The sequence below is a fragment of the Bos grunniens genome, chromosome 10 (genome assembly GCF_055505025.1).
Source record: "Bos grunniens cultivar Pamir isolate PY7600 chromosome 10, Bosgru_T2T1.0, whole genome shotgun sequence".
Taxonomy (NCBI): Eukaryota; Metazoa; Chordata; class Mammalia; order Artiodactyla; family Bovidae; genus Bos; species Bos grunniens.
In genome coordinates this window covers 98,694,511-98,708,177 of record NC_141174.1, presented here as the reverse complement: position 1 = coordinate 98,708,177, position 13,667 = coordinate 98,694,511, and the positions used below count along the sequence as shown (strand labels likewise).

At 39.6% G+C, this 13,667-nt stretch overlaps 1 long non-coding RNA gene across 1 annotated transcript in view; it reads right to left on the bottom strand.

Annotated features, from left to right (window-relative positions):
* Window positions 1–1,060: 1,060 nt before the first annotated feature.
* The window catches only part of LOC147365482 (uncharacterized), a 149,092-nt gene continuing 136,485 nt past the window's right edge, over window positions 1,061–13,667 (bottom strand). Inside the window, exons 3-4 of the long non-coding RNA XR_015135581.1 lie at window positions 2,185–2,314; window positions 1,061–1,659 (exon numbers count right to left, since the gene is read on the bottom strand). This is a non-coding gene — a long non-coding RNA (uncharacterized LOC147365482). The remainder of the gene's footprint in view (window positions 1,660–2,184; window positions 2,315–13,667) is intronic.

Below are 13,667 nucleotides of genomic sequence, written 5' to 3'. Positions count from 1 at the left end.
AAAGAATCCAACTGCATGCAAGAGACCCCAGTTCAATTCCTGGGTCAGGAAGATTCCCCTGGAGAAGGAATAGGCTACCCACTCCAGTGTTCTTGAGTTTCCCCAGTGGCTCAGATGGTAAAGAATCCGCCTGCAATGAGAAGACGGAGGTTCGATCCATGGGTTGGGAAGATCCCCTGGAGGAGGGCATGGCAACCCACTCCAGTATTCTTTTCTGGAGAATCCCCATGGACAGAGGAGCCTGGCAGGTCACAGTCCATGGGGTCACAAAGAATCTGACATGACTGAGTGACTAAGCACAGCACAATCATTAATAAGGGACACAGTTTTGTCACCTGATAGTAGAATCTGATGCTGGGAAGGATTGAAGGCAGGAGGAGAAGCGGACAACAGAGGATGAGATGGTTGAATGACATCACCGAGTCAACAGACATGAGTTTAAGCAAGTTCCGGAAGATGGTGAAGGACAGGGAAGACTGGCATGCTTCAGTCCATGGGGTCACAAACAGCTGGACACAACTGAGTGTCTGAACAATAACAAAGTAGAATCTGATCCATAGAAGGGTTCCATTTGACTTCATTAAATAATATATGAAATAGATGTAAAGATATTTCCTTTTTAATCTGAATTTCTTGCTTATTTCAGTAAACTGGAAATCTAGCAATATTTGGTCCCTATTCCCAAGTGCAGACCAATGGGCTGGACCTGAGAAGTAACCACTCCCTAACACGAGCTTATGGTACCTGCCGTCACTCCTTATATCCTTATCGCAAGTTCATTCTGTGATTTGTGTCACGTACTTAATTCCTGTAGAAATTTGAATCCATAATTCCTAATATTGAGTACATAAGGAACATGGACTTGATGAAGCCACAGAAGTCTTAAAAAGTGATTTATACGTAAGATTTTTTTTTTTTTTTTTAATGCAAGAGCTGAGGTTTCTGGAATGGTGGAATGAAGGCCTCCGTAAATATATTCTTTGATAAAATCAATAAAATCACCTGCAAACTTGTCAAAATCAACTTTTTAGGAACTTTACAAATTAACCAAAGGATCATAACAATCTGAAGAACAGTTTATTTTTAAAAAACTCCAAAACATCAGTAAGAATGGCAGTGTTTGGGGCATGTTAACTTGGTCTATTCCCTTGCCTCTCTCCTAAATCCCATGCATCCTTGAAAACCAGTAGCTTTGCATCTGCAGTAGCTATAAAACCATGAGTCAGGCTGCCATCACAGGCAGATAAGGGACTTCACACTCCTCAAGTCCCATCAGCAGTGTGTTGTTGCTATTTGGTTTATCTCATGGCTCCCACTCCCCCAACCCCCACAAAACATTATTTGACCTAACTAGAAGCTGACTGTTTGAAATAAGTTCCATCCTTAGGCTGTTTGTCAAAAACAATAAACAGCAATTGTTTAAAAACACAGCAGCTTAAAGCAGTGATGCAAACTGAAACAAACAAGAACCCGATCCGCCCCTCCAAAAAAATTCAAAAGAAGATCTGAGTAATGAGATATCCACAGATGACTTTCAGAAGTTCTGACATATTTCTGGGGATCTAGAAAAGCCACACAAATGTTCAGGTTTCTGCATATGACCAGCAAAGATTTAAGAGAGCCCTGAGTGTTTTCTTCTGATTGGTTGACTTTGAGGCCCTGCACAAGCAGAAAATAAAGGTTAAGGTAGACTTACAAGCTGCCTTAGTATTAAATGTTTGGTCCAACACATGCACACAAAACCTTCTATAAAAACTGAAAGATTTATTGGTTCAAGGCATTTAAGAAATCTCTATTCAATCATTAACTGACTGCTAAACTAAGTAGAGACATCAATGGCCACAGACCACAGGGAACAGAGACTTTACAGAATAAATTTTGACCTTGGAACCCTTCTTTCTTTTTCTGAGAATAGGGTTTGACTAAGGACTTGTTACTTAAGATACTTAGTATTAAGACAGAGGCCCTTCTACATGTATTGTGACTCCTAATAAGCATTTGTTCTGATTTGTGCTAACTATTAGTGAAATTGGGTACTTGGAGGAAATTTGGGCATCTGTCAAAGGGAAATGGATTAGTAAACTATGTGAAAGCTTTCTACAACAGCAACTAGAAGCAATGAACGAGATGGACATAGACAGCAAAATGGGGCTTCCCAGGTGGTGCTAGAGGTAAAGAACTCACCTGTCAATGCAGGAGTCATAAGAGATGTGGGTTTGAATCCATGGGCTGGGAAGATCTCCTGGAGGATGGTATGGCAACCCACTCCAGTATTCTTGCCTGGAGAATCCCATGGGTGGAGGAGCTTGGTGGGCTACAGTCCATGGGGCCACAAAGAATCGGATAAAATGGAGAGGTCATAAATGGTCAAAATGGCATGAAAAAAGCAAAACAGATTGAGGGTTATAAGCCCTCACACACGCACACAAAATAATAGTATTTACTTTGCAATAATTTGTAAAAATAAAGGATATTTAGAAAACACTGGAATGTGATGCCTATAGAGAAGAGAGAAATTAGAATGGAGAATACATACGGAAGGATTTTCAGGGACCAATAAAGTTGATTAAGTAATGACCTGAGATTTCAGGTCATTGACACAATCTCTGTAACCAAGGAAAGAAAAAAAAGGAAGGAAGAGGAGGGAAGGGAGGAAAGATAAATATTGAGTGAAAAATGAAAAATAGAAAAGACTGAAGGAAACTAAAGAGTAATAATGGGGAAAAAAAGTCTACATTTGAGACAATAAATCTTGTAGATTTTTATCAAAAATGAAATCAGAGTTAGAATTATCTGGGGATATGCGGTTTCTGGACATCTGGAAAGCTGGAGGCAAATATATGATCCATGGACACCTGCATGGTGAGATTACCTTTTATCCTTGCCTGTTTCCCACCTCCAGAGATAAGCGTATGACATTCCTACTGCTCTGCTGCTGCTGCTGCTAAGTCGCTTCAGTTGTGTCTGACCCTGTGTGACCCCATAGATGGCAGCCCACCAGGCTCCCCCATCCCTGAGATTCTCTAGATAAGAACACTGGAGTGGGTTGCCATTTCCTTCTCCAATGCATGAACGTGAAAAGTGACAGTGAAGTCGCTCAGTCGTGTCTGACTCTTAGTGACCCCATGGACTGCAGCCCACCAGGCTGCTCTGTTCATGGGATTTTCCAGGCAAGAGTACTGCTCAGGATGGTTCAAAAACAAAGAAAATCCCATGTGTTAAACATTCCCTTGAATATGAGTATATGAGTGCATAATTTTTACTGTGAACAATTTTAATAATGGTACCATAACCTAAATATAGAAGGAAATGGCCTAATGAGAACTTTAATTTTTGTCACCTCTGGTAAGATTTTGCCTTCAGAGAATACCCCACTGGGAAAGTTCATACCAAGTTAAACTTCATGTTATTAAAATGCATCAATATTTTAAATGGCAGGTTCTGCCTTTTAAAATGTTTTCTTACTCCCAGTTCAGTTGCTCAGTCGTGTCTGACTCTTTGCAACCCCATGAATCGCAGCACTCCAGGCCTCCCTGTCCATCACCATCTGCTGGAGTTCACTCAAACTCACGTCCATCCAGTTGGTGATGCCATCCAGCCATCTCATCCTCTGTCATCCCCTTTTCCTCCTGCCCCCAATCCCTCCCAGCATCAGAGTCTTTTCCAATGAGTCAACTCTTCTCATGAGGTGGCCAAAGTACTGGAATTTCAGCTTTAGCATCATTCCTTCCGAAGAACACCCAGGACTGATCTTCTTTAGAATGGACTGGTTGGATCTCCTTGTAGTCCAAGGGACTCTCAAGAGTCTTCTCCAACACCATGGTTCAAAAGCATCAATTCCTCAGTGCTCGGCTTTCTTCACAGTCCAACTCTCACATCCATACATGACCACAGGAAAAACCATAGCCTTGACTAGATGGACCTTTGTTGGCAAAGAAATGTCTCTGCTTTTCAATATGCTATCTAGTTTGGTCATAACTTTTCTTCCAAGGAGTAAGCGTCTTTTAATTTCATGGTTGCAATCACCATCTGTAGTGATTTTGGAGCCCCAAAAAATAAAGTCTGACATTGTTTCCATTGTTTCCCCATCTACTTCCCATGAAGTGATGGGACCAGATGCCATGATCTTCATTTTTTGAATGTTGAGCTTTAAGCGAACTTTTTCACTCTCCTCTTTCACTTTCATCAAGAGGCTTTTGAGTTCCTCTTCACTTTCTGGCATAAGGGTGGTGTCATCTACATATCTGAGGTTTTTGATATTTCTCCCAGCAATCTTGATTCCAGCTTGTGCTTCTTCCAGCCAGAGTTTCTCATGATGTACTCTGCATAGAAGTTAAATTAGCAGGGTGACAATGTACAGCCTTGATGTACTCCTTTTCCTATTTGGACCAGTCTGTTTTTCCATGTCCAGTTCTAACTGTTGCTTCCTGACCTGCATACAGATTTCTCAAGAGGCAGGTCAGGTGGTCTGATATTCCCATCTCTTTCAGAATTTTCCAGTTTATTATGATCCACACAGTCAAAGGCTTTGGCATAGTCAATAAAGCAGAAATAGATGCTTTTTCTGGAACTCTTTTACTTTTTCCATGATCTGGCAGATGTTGGCAATTTGATCTCTGGTTCCTCTGCCTTTTCTAAAACAAACTTGAACATCTGGAAGTTCACAGTTCACGTATTGCTGAAGCCTGGCTTGGAGAATTTTGAGCATTACTTTACTAGCATGTGAGATGACTGCAACTGTGCAGTAGTTTGAGCATTCTTTGACATTGCCTTTCTTTGGGATTGGAATGAAAACTGATCTTTTCCAGTCCTGTGGCCACTGCTGAGTTTCCCAAATTTGCTGGCATATTGAGTACAGCACTTTCACGGCATCATCTTTCAGGATTTGAAAGAGCTCAACTGGAATCCCATCACCTCCACTAGCTTTGTTTGTAGTGATGCTTTCTAAGGCCCACTTGGCTTCACATTCCAGGATGTCTGGCTCTAGGTCAGTGATCGTACCATTGTGACTATCTTGGTCGTGAAGACCTTTTTTGTACAGTTCTTCTGTGTATTCTTGCCACCTCTTCTTAATATCTTCTGCTTCTTTTAGGTCCATACCATTTCTGTCCTTTATTGAGCCCATCTTTGCATGAAATGTTCTCTTGGTATCTCTCATTTTCTTGAAGCGATCTCTAGTCTTTTCCATTCTGTTGTTTTCCTCTATTTCTTTGCATTGATCGCTGAGGAAGGCTTTCTTATCTCTTCTTGCTATTCTTTGGAACTCTGCATTCAGATGCTTATATCTTTCCTTTTCTCCTTTGCTTTTCACTTTTCTTCTTTTCACAGCTATTTGTAAGGCCTCCCCAGACAGCCATTTTGCTTTTTTGCATTTCTTTTCCATGGGGATGGTCTTGATCCCTGTCTCCTGTACAATGTCACAAACCTCAATCCATAGTTCATCAGGCACTCTATGTATCAGATCTAGTCCCTTAAATCTATTTCTCACTTCCACTGTATAATCATAAGGAATTTGATTTAGGTCATATCTGAATGGTCTAGTGGTTTTCCTTACTTTCTTCAATTTAAGTCTGAATTTGGCAATAAGGAATTCATGATCTGAGCCACAGTCAGCTCCCAGTCTTGTTTTTTGCTGACTGTGAGCTTCTCCATCTTTGGCTGCAAAGAATATAATCAATCTGATTTCGGTGTTGACCATCTGGTGATATCCATGTATAGAGTCTTCTCTTGTGTTGTTGGAAGAAGGTGTTTGCTATGACCAGTTTTTCTCTTGGCAAAACTCTATTAGCCTTTGCCCTGCTTCATTCCGTATTCCAAGGCCAAATTTGCCTGTTAGTCCAGGTGTTTCTTGACTTCCTACTTTTGCATTCCAGTCCCCTATAATGAAAAGGAAACTTTTTTTTTTGGTGTTAGTTCTAAAAGTTCTTGTAGGTCTTCATAGAACTATTCAACTTCAGCTTCTTCATCATTACTGATTGGGGCATAGACTTGGATTACCATGATATTGAATGGTTTGCCTTGGAAACGAACAGAGATCATTGTGTCGTTTTTGAGATTGCATCCAAGTACTGCATTTTGGACTCTTTTGTTGACCATGATGCCTACTCCATTTCTTCTAAGGGATTCCTGCCCACAGTAGTAGATACAATGGTCATCTGAGTTAAATTCACCCATTCCAGTCCATTTTAGTTCGCTGATTCCTAGAATGTCGACATTTACTCTTGCCATCTCTTGTTTGACCACTTCCAATTTGCCTTTATTCATGGACCTGACATTCCAGGTTCCTATGCAATATTGCTCTTTACAGCATCGGACCTTGCTTCTATCACCAGTCACATCCACAACTGGGTATTGTTTTTGCTTTGGCTCCATCCCTTCATTCTTTCTGGAGTTATTTCTCCACTGATCTCCAGTAGCATATGGGGCCCCTACTGACCTGGGGAGTTCCTCTTTCAGTATCCTATCATTTTGCCTTTTCATACTGTTCATGGGGTTCTCAAGGCAAGAATACTTAAGTGGTTTGCCATTCCCTTCCCCAGTGGACCACATTCTATTACTCTAAGATTGTTAAAAAATAAAATGCAATATGGAAAAAAATTAACATCTTATAGATATTGCTGTACTGGTTAAGTTATTTGTAAATTGTAGTGAGAAAATGTTATAATCCAGAATACGCTAAAATAGGGATTATGTTTGCTCATTTGGTTCAACGTTTGGCTACAAATGGGCTCACTAATTATTATGAGAATGTGTTTTGGCCTTAGAATCACATGTACCCTTCTGAGAATGGCATTTGACTCAGGCCTTATTCCTTCAGGTAATCTGTACTAACTAAACAGAGGTCTTTACTGTGTGTATCATGATTTGGAACAACTTCTTTGCAAATAATGGACTCTCCTCCACCTTTCCACATAAATGAAACCTTTAAAATGCAAAAATCTTATCCCTACCATTTTGCCATAAGCAAAAACATTAAAATATACAGAAAAGGCTGTCAGTGACAATCAGCTATGAAGATAAGAAGCTAAATAGAGCTTTCAACTTATTTTATAGGCAGATATCATGTGCTTAGGAGCAAACAGAGGAAGACGCACATGGAAAAAAAAAAAATTAACTTTCTAGAGGAAGCAGGCTCTCCAGGAAACTCATGAATGAAGGAAGAGATAAGGTTTGGTCAGCAAGATGTATTGGAGTTCTAAGTCAGGGCCACAGCAGAGATGTCTCTAGAAGAGAGATAAGTTGAGCAAATCAAGATGGGGGTTAATAACTTAGGCTAGAAATAGCATACAAGCTAACCTGGTGACTGTTGTTGTGTAGTTGCTAAGTCATGTCTGCCTCTTTTGTGACCCCATGGAAAATAGCCTTCCAGGCTCCTCTGTCCATGGGATTTCCCAGGCAAGAATACTGGAGTGGGTTGATATTTCCTTCTCCAGGGGATCTTCCCAGCATAGGGAACAAACCCATGCTCTTACAACTCCTGAATTGGCAAGCAGGTTCTTAACCACTGACCCACCAGGGAAGCCCAAGCTGGTGACTAAAGCAGTAAAAAACAAAAAAACAAAACTTCAATAAAGGGAACCAGGTAGCCATAAGCAGTCACCACAGATCACAGACAAAAGAAAAGAGTTAGAATCTGAGAATCATCAGAAATGACTAATTAGAATGGACAATTTGGACCGAAGCCCAGATTGCTGACTATAAGCAATAAAAGGCCAAACTGTCCAGCAAAGAGTAGATTTAGTCAACGAATGGTAAGAAAAGAACTTACTAAGTGCCAGGAACCACTGCAGCTCACTTCTGTTTTCCAAAGGTCAGCGTTTGGTTAGATATTTTCTCACCAGTATATGTAGATATCTGCATCCTTGAGGAAGACTGCTGCTTTGTAGTTACTGAAATTACCACAGGACTCATTACCAATGCCATGCATTTATCCTACTCAGTTGGTGTAGTTTGAGTTCCAGAATGAATGTATCACACTTTACTAAATTTCTTAAGCTAAACCCTGAATACTTTTCTCAGGCCAAGCCTTCTTTAAGTGTCATAAGAATAGACTAAATTACTCTAAGCACTCTCAAAGCAGTATCAGAGATTTCTCAGACCAAAAGAAACAAAAAATATTTCTTATGCAAAAATATATGTTCCAAGCTTCATCCCCCTTCTTTGTTCTGCCTAGGTTTTTTTTACAGCTGCATCATCAACCTGTAGCATAATCCTTAATTCAGTGTGTGCTGGTAAATGCAAATACATTTCTGAAAAATGTTATTATTTTCAAAGCATATATGCTCAGTAAATTCAGTGTGGAATGAAGCAAGTATGCCCTCGGAACTTCTGATTAAAACACATACATAAACACATGTATTTGGAGGGGGGGCAGGAAGGAAGGATTGTGCCTCTTCTGACTAGCTACTGTGGGCTTAGTGAAATAAACCATAAAAAAGAAACTTTCAAAACTCATACTTAAGACTTCAGGTTTCTGGTTCTAGATCTTAGAAGCTTGGAAATCACCACTCTGTCATAACAACAAATAGAAAGCTGAACAAACTGAAAAATCAACAACTCAAATACCTAAGAATGGAGAGAGCACAGGGCAAAACATTGGTCCCAAGACTGGAAAGATAGATAGGAAAATAGAGTCACGGCTTACCAAACCTGAACTATAATTGATTAATTGTTGGAGGCTCAGTGAGGACAACTCTGAGAATTAAAAACTTCAGGAGAACTTGGTGATGGAGGGGGAGAGGCACACAGTATTTTGTGATTTACCTTCAGGAGCGTGACCAGGTTCTCATGTAAATATCAAAGAAAAAGACCTCAGGCTTCAGGTAGGGGGAGGAGAAAAGGAATCACTTTAAAACATGTCAGAATGGAGAAGGAAATGGGCAATCCACTCCAGTATTCTTGCCTGGAGAATCCCATGGACAGAGGATCCTGGTGGGCTATGGTTCATGGAATCGCAGTAGTTGGACCCGACATAGAGCTCTCATTATGGCATAAACTAACACAGTATTGTAAAGCAATTATCCTCCAATTAAAAGTAAAAGAAAAATTTTTTTCTAAAAAAAGGAAAAAGAAATATGCCAGAGCACTCACCTTCTTAACAAGGCCTGACCTCTAGGGAAACTATTTAACCACAGCCTAACTTGCTGAGGTATTAACAGAGCCTAATGACCTGCGGAAAGGAAATACTCAAATTTCATTCCTCTAGCCACCCTGTTTTCCATGAGGGAGGAGGAAAAAAAAATGAGAAACACTTTTGAAGTTCACTGAGAGACAGACAATGATAGGACTTTAGACCGTTTCCCCACTCCCACTCCTGACCACCACATTACTAAAAGCCTGTTACAGAATTTCTTTTACCTGTTACATCCTGTCTAGCTATCAAAAAGAAAAAAAAAAAATTACAAGAGATACCAAAAGGCAAAAAACACCATTTGAAGAGACAAAGCAAGCATCAGAACCGGACACAACAGTGACATTGGAACTAACAGACCAGGAATTTAAAATAGCAGTGTAAGGATGCTAATGAATAAAGGAGACAGCATGTTAGAAGAGATGAGCAATATAAGCAGAGAGATAGAAATCCTAAGGATGAATCAAAAAGAAATTCTAGAGATCAGTAACACTGTAAAAATGAAGACAAACTTTAACAGGTTTATTAGTAGATTGGACATGACTGAGGAAGGAATCTCTGTGCTAGTGGATGTATCAGTAGGCTCCTCAAGGACTGAAACCCCCCCCCAAAAAAAAAACACAGAACATAACAGCCAAGGATTGTGGGACAACCACAAAAGGGAATACCAGTAGAAGAAAGAAAGGAATAGAGAAATATTTTAAACAATAATGACTGAGAATTTTCCCAAACTAATGTGAAACTCCAAACCCAAGATCTGGGAACCTCAGAGAACATAAAGCAGAGTAAATGCCCCCAAAATAATGATGCTGAGATATATCATTTTCAAACTACAGAAAATCAAAGATAAAGAAAAATTCCTGAAAGAAACACCTCCCTTATTCATAGTGAAACAAAGGTAAGAATTACATTTAGTTTTTCCGAAATCATGCATGAGAGAAGAGAGTGGAGTGAAACAATTGTTTAAAGAAAAACAAAAAAACAAAAAACCTAGAATTCTGTACCCTGTGAAATTATCCTTCAAAAGTGAGGGAGAAATAAAGACTTGCTCAAACAAATAAAAACTTGAATTTGTTGCCAATAATCCTGCCTTGCAATAAATGTTAAAAGAAGTTCTTTAGAGAAAAGGAAAATTATATAGATTGGAATTATATAAAGAAAGGAAGAACACTGAAGATGAAATAAGTAGAGGTAAAACAAAATCCACACTTGGACCTTGAGTAAGATGAGAAGTACGAGTATAGGAAACACCCTAAGATACTGATAAGCAAGTTTGTCTACGTGGGTATGATTTAGATGTTAAAAGTAACCTTCATTTCCTGAGCTGCAGCAACAACGTAGAAGGATGAGTGTAAGCAAAGGAAAAGAGATGAGGAAGGAAGATATTTCCGCAAAAAAATGTCTACCCTTTCTGCAGTAATAGAAATTCTAAATGATCTTCCTGTTGCTACCTTTCTCCCAGTTCTACTTCGCATACATTACTCATGCCTGCTTAATCCAGATTTTATATGCTTATAAAAAGGGAGGAAATGTGTAACTTGGGAAGGGCAGACAGGAAACCTTTATTCTAATCTATGCTCCACTTCTAACTTGGTCATTTACAAGAGACACAAGTTACTTTGCTTCTTTGGGCCTCAGTTTATTCATCTATGAAGTGGGAGCAGTTAGTTAACCTAGACAATAACCTCAGAAGACCCCTGTAGCTCCAAAATTCTTTGTTCTAATTAGGAGAAATCCAATGCAGGAGACCCATGTTCAATCCCTGGGTTGGGAAGATCCCCTGGAGAAAAGAATGGCAAGCCCTTCCAGTATTCTTGCCTGGAGAATCCCATGGATAGAGGAGCCTGGCTGGCTTCAGTCCATGGGGTCACAAAGATTTGGACATGGCTGAGTAACACACACACACACATGAGGCTTTTTTTTTTTTTTTAATTTTAAATGCTTCTCTTCTAGAATTCTGGAATTGACTTCACAGATGCCATGCAAATATCTATGGGAGACAAGAGGGTAGTAAAACAAATTTTCATTCATTTACAGTCATTGCAATCAAGATGGTTTGGTCTGATTAAGAGGATAAAAAGTCCAAAATCCCCTTATGAATTCAGACAGGAAGAGGAGAATGAATTATCTCAGACTGTCAGCATACTAAATTTCAGCCCCTTCTATATTTCTCATTTAAATCAATTTTTTACCTCACAATAAAAATTCTAGTCTTCTAAGCAAAGATATGAAGACTTGCCTGATTTTTTTCCACCAGAGGAGACCTCTCCATCCTCTCAATTCCTGCCTGCCCTCACATCACTCTCATGGCCTGTTATCACTTTCTACATGGCATTATAATCATATGAATACAAAAGTGATCTTTCTTAGTAGACTAGGGACATCTTTGGTTTCTGCCCAGTGTCTTGCAAATAGAAAAAAATCATTTTGAATGATTGAATGAATGAATAAATGAGTAAGAAGGAAAGAAGGAAAAGAGGAAGGGAAGGTGTGGGAGGGAGGGAAGAAGGGGAAAAGAAGTGTAGAAAGAAAGGAAGGAAATAATATACAAATATTTAGAAATGAATCAGATGACCTCTCATTCTCCAAAAGAACTAATGACTCACAACTACAGAAACAGTGTACACGGTGAGGAAAACTGTACCCAACAGGATGCACAGCTGACTAAGAAGGTAGGGCTTGAATTACCTCCCTGGAGAATAAATGATGAGGCACACAATGAGCCTGCTCTGGCTTGTTTAAGGCGCTAGAATGCCTTGAGACACCTGGCACCATGACAATCCCTCATCTCAGGGATAGGGATTCTTGTATTTAACAATATTCAGTACGCATCTCAACCCTCCCTCTCCTTTCAAACTCCAGACCTGAATATCACACCTCAAGAGTTTTTACTCTTTCCTTTCAACTCACCATCAGTTCCTATCATTCTTCCTTAAAGACAATTTTAAGCAGAACAGAATAAGATTCAGACTTGATAAAAGTTGAACGCTCCCTACCACCATATCCCTTGGTATTAGAATCAGCAAAAGTAAAGCCTATTTAAACTAAAAACAAAGCAAAAGCACCATAAAATTATAGTTTATATTTCTCCAAACAAGTTTTAGCCTAACTTAAATGAGTTGTGCATAGAGAAACAAGCAAAAAAAAATTAATATTTAATTTTCAAAGGCAATCCAATATGCCATGTATGGTTACAAACAAAATGTCCATGGGGTCACAAAGAGTTGGACATGACTGAGTGACTAATATTATCACTTCACTTATTGTGGGAAATGGAAGAAATATTAAAACGCAGCACTTCCTTGCCCACCTGTGTCCTTGCCTGAATATCGCACCTCAAGGAATGAAAGGGAGACACTACACTACTGATAATAAATGGCAAAGGTTACCTCACAACAAAATCAAATCACTAAGCTCTGCTTTTACCCAATAATGTATGGTAATATGTTCAATTACAAGCTATTAAATGATTCTTTTCTGGAAGAAAATTACTATTCTAGACTACAAATAATCTAAAGCGGCAACGTCTCAGAGGACAGAACCACTATTTTTGTACCCCAACTTCCCCTTCAGTCCTCCACACAGTAATTTTGTTCATCAAGCTGTCACAACAGTGGGCAAGCCAGTATTCAACACAGAGGACTCTAGACAAGGAAATTGACCCTCCAGGGGAAATTCAAAGTACCTCTTGAAACTTAATGAACATCTTATCCATTCGAACAAATGAAAGCTTAAATTAGGTTGCTCCAGGATCTCAATGTTAAGTATGTGTACAATTCAATTACTCATCCCAACGCTGTCCCCATAACTTTTTTTTTTTCACTCTACTGCTTCTTAAAAAAAAAACAAGCCCTAGGCAAATGAGGTAATGATGGAATGTTATGAGAGTTTTTAGCTGGAGCATTCAGTCAGGACATCAGAGGGAAAGATCAGAAGCAAGACCTCTGCTTTCTGAATGCAGCAGCTGCTTAGAAGGGCTGGCTGGGACCTCTCTGAAACATGAGCCAGAGGACAGTCATTCTGAAACAGAAAAGCCCAGCCCCAAGAGTTATGTCTGGAGCTCAGGGAATCACACTGCTGGGCCCTGCTTCCTTTGCCATGTTGCAGTCCCACCTGGCTCATGTCATTGGACAACTTTGTTCTGATCATTTTAGAAAGATCTCAGTGAGGGATCTTCCAGGCAGATTCCAGCACACCACTGGATCCAGGACTACCCTAAGGTATGGTACTCGAGATGAAAACAAAACCCTGGGTCTCCAAAATAAAAAAAACATGGAAGGCAAGTGCATTTCTTTGGCTTGAATTATTTGGACAGTTGATTGGATTTGCTAGTCAGTTACTAATAGGCACCAAATAAAAGCAAATCCAGAAACCTTCTTGGACCCTAAGGTATCTACTAAGCCTTTGCTCAGAGTGAGTCAGCCATCACTTTTCAAAAATTCTTAGGTCTTTGAGTGGGGTCAAATACATGTATACTAAATATTTGAGGAGGCATAGAGAATGACAGTGGCCATCAGCAAGGATATAAGAAGGCCCA